This window comes from Herpailurus yagouaroundi, unplaced genomic scaffold (assembly GCF_014898765.1).
Source record: "Herpailurus yagouaroundi ecotype Mexico unplaced genomic scaffold, PumYag 141, whole genome shotgun sequence".
NCBI lineage: Eukaryota > Metazoa > Chordata > Mammalia > Carnivora > Felidae > Herpailurus > Herpailurus yagouaroundi.
In genome coordinates, this window is record NW_024412396.1 from 73,107,449 (window position 1) to 73,108,113 (window position 665).

Here is a 665-nt window from a genome sequence, read left to right on the forward strand (position 1 = left end):
GGGGGGGGGGGAAACTGCCCATGGTCTCCTTAAGAGGCTGGACAGGGGTGTGGAGCGGGGTGGGGGTAAGAGAGGAGGCTGAAAACGCCAGCGGGAGCCAGCTGCCCAGGGGCCTCAGAAGCCCAGCCGGTGGGGGCGGGTTAGCTTCGTCCTGAAGGCAGAGGCAGTTACTGAAGGGGTCTCAGTCGAGCACTGACACGAGCAGATTCGGGCTTTTGACGGGTGGTTCTGGCTGCAGGTGCGGTGGGACCGCAGGAGAAAGTGGCGGGTTTGGGGGAGGGCGCGGTGGGTACCCGGAAGCCGCAGGGGTCCTGGTTTGGGACCGTCGGATCCAACGTGTTGGAACACGCCCACAAGCTACACCTGAAATGTAGTTCTGCCGTGCCATAAAACGGATCTGAAAGGTCGTTTCTTTTATTATTTGCTTTTGAGATTCTTTGCGGGTAACACACTTCATGGAGTCTTGGCTATAACTTGCTGACGGATTCCTGTGCCTCGTGTCTGTGAGGTTGGGACAAGAGCGTGGGTGGAGACAGATTCATGTCTGTCAGGCCCTCATGCCCACACCCCCTCCACCAGCCTGCCCCTTAAACGGCTCTCCCTTGACCCTCTGACCGAGGCTTGTGTACCCAGTAGTGTGATAGCCTTTGGGGGAGGGGGGCCTG